This window comes from Mastomys coucha, unplaced genomic scaffold (genome assembly GCF_008632895.1).
Source record: "Mastomys coucha isolate ucsf_1 unplaced genomic scaffold, UCSF_Mcou_1 pScaffold17, whole genome shotgun sequence".
Lineage (NCBI taxonomy): Eukaryota > Metazoa > Chordata > Mammalia > Rodentia > Muridae > Mastomys > Mastomys coucha.
Window position 1 is genome coordinate 3,469,442 of NW_022196899.1, and position 6,931 is coordinate 3,476,372.

Consider the following 6,931-nt stretch of genomic DNA (forward strand, 5'->3'; position numbering starts at 1 on the left):
CGAGCCTTACAGACTAGACAAGGAAACAAAACCCGTGCCCACCAACAAAGCCAATATTGTGACAGCCAAGTAGGAAAGTCGGCAGTCCACGAAGATAGGAAGGACACATTTTAAAACAGTCAGTAATCAGTGTTTTCAAAACCCACAAAGTCTGAAAAGGAAAATGACTGAAGTTCATACTCTCTCAGATGGCTTAGTCCTGAAGACAACCCTACAGAGAGACTAGTGTAGATATCTGTGGGGCATGAACTGAGGGAATAAACTTGGGGCATATTTTCAGAGAGGTTTGGTAATGATGACAGGCGTGGCCCTGGGTTCCACGAGCATATCAGGTACAATGGAAGTTTTCAGTTTTGAGAACGATTTAAGCATATTTGAAAATATCATGACAAAATTTGCTTCTCAAGTAGCGGGAAGGATGGAATCAAGAAGCTAAAATGACCTGCTATTTTTCTTATGTTCTCTTCAGGTCAATTTCAGCCTTTAATAATTCTCAGCAATCAGAATCTATTATGCGTCAATACTTTTTCTGACTCTTTGAATTGTTCCCCGCATACTTATTTGTACACTGCTGGTATAAGCATTGCTGGGTCCAGTACTGTTCTGTCACCTTTTAGAAAACACAGCTATTGCGTAGGAAAGGATTATGCTCTAAATTTCTGCCTTTATAGACGACTAGTCAGAGAAATTGTTCCTATAAAAGTTTCTCATAAAAAGAATTTGAAACAAATTGAGAACATTTTGCTTAAACTTCTTGGTAGCTTCCCTCTGTGTGGAATGACTAGGTGTATGACAATAATAGCATTAATAAAGTAGTCTAGAGGGATATTGTACCTCCCTGAGGTCCTAGATAGAACCATTATACCCTGGTATGTATCAGTTACCAGGCATTCCAACTACATTCATGAAAGTAATAACGCACACATGCACGTGCACACACACACACACACACACACACACACACAATGGAATCTCAAGAGGCAGAAATACTAAGTGATTGAGGTTTTTTGTGACAGGTAATGATTTTTGTAGACAAGAATGTTGTGTGACATAGTGCTGAAATATTGCATCCTATGAAAAGCAGTTGTTTACTTTGATTTCTTTTGTTTATTTGATCAATTAGCAGTTCTCTTGATATTTAGAAGTTTTCTAAGCATGTCTCTCTCTTTTGTGATCTCTTTCTCTCTCCCTCTCCACCATGTGTGTGTGTGTGTGTGTGTGTATGTGTGTGTGTGCGTGTGTGTGTGTGTGTGTGTGTGTGTGTGTGTATGATTTGCCTCTTTTAAATTGTTATCTGGTATAACTTTCATTCTCTGAAAACATTAAACTTCAATTTAGGGCTGCAGAGATGGCCCAGCAGCTAAAATGCTTGACAGGAATGTGTAATGACCTGAGTAACATTCACCAAACCCATGAGAAAGCTGGTACTGTACCCCGTGTCCTAATATTCCTGTAATGAGAAGGGAGACAGAGACAGGAGAATTCCTGGAAATGCATAGGCCAGCTAGACTGGCTTATGTACACCAGGACACAAAAGATCCTGTCTCAGAAAAAGCGTAAGACAGGCACTGACAACTAACAACCTCTGACCTCCACATGCATTGTCATATACCCACCCCCATGCATGTACATGAACACACTCATAAAAATAAAATTTAAATAAACTAATTTTTGTTGCAAAAGTGAGATCTCTTGGATGGTAATTCCAAGCTATACAAGATTATTAAATTTCTAAAGCAAAATTTTATGCAATTGAGGCCTTTACCAAAATCAAATATTTCGTTGGTTCCCTATTTAATTTCTGTGAGCTTGTCTATATCCATCCTCTCTTGTATTTACATGGCTATGTGGCCTAAAATGAGATCAAAACAATGAAAAACAAATAAATCAAATATTATTATGCACACGGGTTTACTGGCTGTTCAAGAATAATCCCACAGCCAAGAACTACAGATATTTACAGGCAGTGACCATCATTTTCAAAAACCTAATACAATCAAACCAAGCAAGGAGAAACAGCACAGTAGAGTATTGTCAAGAACTTTAAAAAGCTAGATTTAAAAAGTTCTTAGAATCTAGAAAGCCGTTATCAGTCTGGTCAAATCCTTAGTTTTTGTTTTTGTGTTGTTGTTGTTGTTATTGTTGTTTGCTGTGATTTCAAGCTGGGGAGGAACGATAGTGTTATTTTATAACTTTAATAATGCTGGAGTCTTAAATCAAAAGCTCTCATCTTGTTGGCCTGGATTAGACTTGGTACAATTCTTTTCTTTTTTAAAGAAGATTTTTGGTGAATTTTAAACCACCAGAGATAAAATTTATAGCCAAGCTGTTCTTCAAAGCAAACCTTTTTGGTGGCTTTCTTCAAGCCATTTCAGTTCTTTAAGTGTAGTTAATTCGATCCAGCATATCAGCAAATGGAATTAACTGGAACTTTACTCCCCTGTAAATTCAAAGGAAGCTCAAACAGTACATATTTCTGAAGGACACTGTTCCCAAGGCTCTGTGTGTCTCCTACTTCCACTGAGGTATACCAGCAGTCTCTCTACACCTGCCTGTATTGGTAGTACACAGCAGTAAATCCAACTGGCAAAGACACAATTGTGATGTTTACCTTCCATTTGCCTGTGGAATTCCTTGACAACTATAATGATTTTATCACAATGCATTATGATGATACAAGGGAATTTAACCATCCTGTGTTTTATTTATCGGGGTCGTGTCTCTGTCTTGAAATTGTCAAGATTAACCTAACACTCTGCTTCTCCTTCACAGCCCTCCTTTGAATTCAGCACAGTTAACCAAATAACACTATGTACCATGTAATATCCTACATATTAATCTACTACATCAACATACAATAATCAAAAAATTCTACTTAATCATGTTCTTTTATGGATTATATATTCCAACAAAATTTAACGACAGAGTCGATAAAGATGCTATCCTTTAATTCATAGATTAAGTAAATTTTTTCTGTTTTTTTAAATTAAATATTTTCTTTATTTACATTTCAAACGATATCTCCTTTCCTGGTTTCCCCTCTGGGAAAAAAAAACCTGTTCCTTTCCCCCTCACACACCCCCTGCTCACCAACCTACCCTCTCCTCCTTCCTGGCCCTGGCATGCCCCTACACTTGGGCATAGAACCTTCACAGGACCAAGGACCTCTCCTCCCACTGATGACCGACTAGGCCATCCTCTGCTACATATGCAGCTGGAGCCATGAGACTCACCATGTGTACTCTTTGGTTGGTGTTTTAGTCCCTGGGAGCTCTGAGGGTACTAGTTCATATTGTTGTTTGTCCTAAGGAGATGCAAACCCTTCAGCTCCTTGGGTCCTTTCTCTAGCTCCTTCAATGGGGACCCCGTGCTCAGTCCAGTGGATGGCTGTGAGCCTCTACTTCTGTATTAGTTGGCACTGTCAGAACCTCTCAGGAGACAGATATATCAGGCTCCTGTCAGCGAGCAATTGCTGGTATCCAATATAGTGTCTGAGTTTGGTGATTAAATATGGGAAGGATTCCCAGTGGGAGCAGTCTCTTGGAGATAGTACTACCAGAGGACCCAGCTATACCATTCCTGGGCATATACCCAGACGGTGCTCCAACATATAATAGGGACACATGCTCCACTCTGTTCATAGCAGCCTTATTTATAATAGCCAAAAACTGGAAACAACCCAGATGTCCCTCAACAGAGGAATGGAGACAGAAAATGTGGTACATTTACACAATGGAGTACTACTCAGCTATTAAAAACAATGAATTTATGGAATTCTTAGGGAAATGGATGGATCTGGAGAATATCATCCTGAGTGAGGTAACGCAATCACAAAAGAACACACATGGTATGCACTCACTGACAAGTGAATATTAGCCCAGAAGCTCAGAATATCCAAGATACAATGTATGAACCACAAGAAACTCAAGATGAAGGAAGAAAAAAGTGTGGATACTTTAATCCTCCGTAGAAGGGGGAACAAAATATCCATGGAAGGAGTTACAGAGACAAATTATGGAGATTAAGTAAATTTAAAGGACAAAAATGTCAAAAATGCATTCTCTGACTGCCCCATGACAAAATTATCCTATTTAAGATGTGAAACATTAACTAGCTTGGTTGTAATGATAATACTGTATCCTACTGCCCGTTTGTCCATATGTAGAAAGCCTGTATTCATGTATATATTAACCCAAAGAAGATCACATTATGTATAATTGTTCCACAGTCTCCTGTGTTCAGCTTCCAATTGCCACATTTCTATTTGATGTTATTTTCTTTCCTCATTTGAAAGAATCAAGATATTGGAAGTGAATCCAAAGATGTTTATCAAGTTGGACTTCAGTTGCCTATAGAATTTAGTATTAGAGGCTTATGTTGTATATGACATGACATATGTCAATATAGCTTCAGACTTCATTTCCATGAATTGATTCTTTTTACTTTTTCTTCTCTGAAAATTAATGACTTTCAATATCCAAATCACATATATTATATAACATACAATGACTTACTTTTACATTTGTTGCTTATGCAGCTCTTACAGATTATAAATAAAAATATTTTTCCAGACAATAGCTTCAAATTTATTTATTTAAATTGTGCTTAACATTTATTTCTTATTTCTTATATAATTCTCCAAAGGACAAGGGTAATATGAAATGCTATATTCTAAAGCGAGCTAAATATTTGATCAAATACATGGTTGAGCTAATTTCTTTCAATGATACTTATTTAAAATTAGTTGTACAGAAAAACAAGGGACAGAAGTTTTTGTGTGGAAAGTTCTTCCCATTTTATAATTTCTGGCCTAATTAGTAAATATTTTTCTCCTATATAATTTGTAAATGACTAATAATTTTACAGCTAAAATGATATTACCGGTTAGTTTTAGTTTTGATGTAATCTTACAAATTCTCTTTGGGTATGCTTCCCTATATGATTTTACCCAACATGAACAACACATGTGATTCTCCTTCTGTTTGAGTCCCTACCTCTCCTGTTGTCATTAATGTCACATTCCTTTACTTTTCTTTTTTTTTTTTTTTTATAATGCCCCCTCCCCCTGGCTAGTGACTCTATTTCCATTCTGCAGGGCTATTTCCAGTACCAAACTTGAATAACGCCCTTTCTATGTCGTGGGATCCACACTGATGACTTTTATCATACCCTAACATGCAGGCTACCTTCTGCGTCTCTAAGTTAGTCATTCATGACTGGTTCTGACAGGCTAGAGTGTGCTTTTTCAGAACGTTCTTGGAGAACTCTCAAGCTCAATACAAGTAGACACAAGTATGTACAGCTGCTGAGCTAACTCTCCACACTCTGTTCTCCCTAGTGTGTACTCTAACTTCAACTGTAGCCCAGGATCTAAACCTGGAAATAATAAAGCTAACCTCTGCGGCCTGTTGATAGCAACTGCTCGATGGTGACCATCCTCTCTCATCACTGCAGCTGCCCCTGATAGAGTTTGTTATAGCTCTCTGAATATAGAACTTTTATCTGAGATGTTTCAGAAAACACTGTTGTTCTTCTTTCCGGGGCTTCCAGTTTCCCAGGCATGTCACTTGACACATAAGATATTTCACAGCTTATATCCTCTCATGGCACTTAGGTACCAAATCTTCATATGCAGCCCTTTAGCCAGCATGTCTAGTCCAGTTATCCTTAGAATTGTGGTTAAGTTTTTTCCTGAATAAATTACCACCCATATGAAAACAAGTCATTTTTTTTCCTTTCCAATACTTATCAGCTAAGCTGTTTCAACAGTTTTCCAGATTGTAATATACTGGAGACCAAGTCCCTTATTTTGGTAGTGATGCAGGTTGAGTGTTTACGTTGCATTAAGTGTTTGATGCCTGTCTGTTGACTAGACCCATGGTATTGGCTGCTGCACAAGTTACATTGTTAGATGTTCACAGTTTTCAAAATAAGACACCCATCTTGTTAGTGGCTGAATATTCAGTGGAGACTCAGGAGCTCTGGAAGATTATCACATATCACATTAGAGGTGGGTACATTCATTCATTAGGATGAAGCTAATGTACAAATTATGTGGAGCATCTCACCCCGAAGTAACTTAAAACGTGAATGGACTCCACCTTTAAACCACATTGAATTTGTGATTTATCAGAAACCAAAGTATTAACTAACATATAAAACTATGTATAAAATATAGTTCTAACTTTAAGGCATAGTTCTTTCCATGGGTTTAATAGATATAATTTTTTTTTTAACTGGAATGGATAATAACATTCCAAATTTTTCTTTTAAAAATTGTGTGCAAGTGAATTTAAAATCAACGTGTGTGTGTGTGTGTGTGTGTTTGTGTGTGTAAGCTGTATGTTGTAATAGTAGGAAGACAGTTAAATGTGAAAAAGCATTCATATGTTTCCTTTAAAGATTATTCCTATGAACTTGAATGTATTCCTTCGCATTGTAAAGTTAGCTTTCCTCATTTTACGTTCCTACTGTTTCTAAAGAACACAGAAGACATATGCCTTTGAGGCAAGCAGTCTAGAAAGCGCTCCAGAGTGGCCTGCTTTTATCTGGAACACTGACTTATGGAAGCTGCTTAGTTTCAGCAATGTTTAGGATGACTCCTAGTGGTTTCTAGGTGGCCCTGTAAATACAGTTTTGCAAGTCTCTTGGCAGATGGAAGGTTGTATTGCAAAAATTACATCTATAAAACATGTTTTATAAATTATTTTCACACTTGTTTTGATGGTGGTTTTGAGGTTTGTGTTGGAAATTATAAATAAAAATAAACTCTCAATTTAAATTGTGGATGAGAAGTTGATAATTTTCAAGCTATAGTAATTGATTGATAGATATAAGTTCCAATTGATCTGTTTATATTCCTTCCATATTGCCTAATATAGATGTTTTCTTATTTACAATATCTCCTTTCCCAGGTTCTCCTCCAAAAAAA